This window comes from Sinocyclocheilus grahami, unplaced genomic scaffold (genome assembly GCF_001515645.1).
Source record: "Sinocyclocheilus grahami isolate Dianchi unplaced genomic scaffold, SAMN03320097.WGS_v1.1 scaffold9575.1, whole genome shotgun sequence".
NCBI lineage: Eukaryota > Metazoa > Chordata > Actinopteri > Cypriniformes > Cyprinidae > Sinocyclocheilus > Sinocyclocheilus grahami.
The window spans coordinates 1-846 of NW_015512710.1; positions in this window are offsets into that span (position 1 = coordinate 1).

Here is an 846-nt window from a genome sequence, read left to right on the forward strand (position 1 = left end):
TCACAGATACTAGCAAAGGAAGGAAACCATTTACAAGAGGGAAATCTCAGAATATAACAGAGTGTTTGTACACATATTAGAAGGCCGTCTTGTTTCAGAATTGTGTGTGAGAGCCTTTTTTACATACTCCACCCATTCATTCAAATAGACACAAAACATTTTTCCCTTAACCTTTTAATGACTCCTCACCATTTGGTAGAGCATTTTGAGTTAAGTAAATCCTGGTTAAAAACACTGCACTCAGCTCAACCTGACTGATCATTTGGATTTTTATGTACAAAACAGAGGCCAATGCAGGATGAAATGTGGACTTAATAAATAACCAAAATAATAAAACGAACGAATTGCATGTATATGTGCACATTTTTGGGAGAATGTGCCTATACAATGGTTAAGTTTGTGTTCAAATAAAGTACCAATTGTAATGTAAGAAAGATAAATGTATGTTTATGATGAAGATTCATTCTCTTTATGTCTTCTATGCAGCTTTAAGTGATGTTCCTTCACAGAGACATGAAGTGAGAGAGCGTAGATGCCTTACAGAAGGGATGCAGAACATTCTGTAGCCATACAAACACAGGAAGTACATGTATATGAGAATTAGACAAATATCTGCGTGGGAGAGAAACACATTATTTTACTCGCTCCATATCTGAACGCTTCCAAATGTAGCTGCAGCAGTATACATATACTACATGATTAATGAAGGTTTAAACCAGCACACTATTAAAATACCTTGTATTATGGAATGCATTAAAATTACTCAAATTTAAAGAGTTTGATCTATAAAAGATGTCAGAACAATCATGCAAACAAGTACAGTAACCTGCTGATTATAGTGCTGTG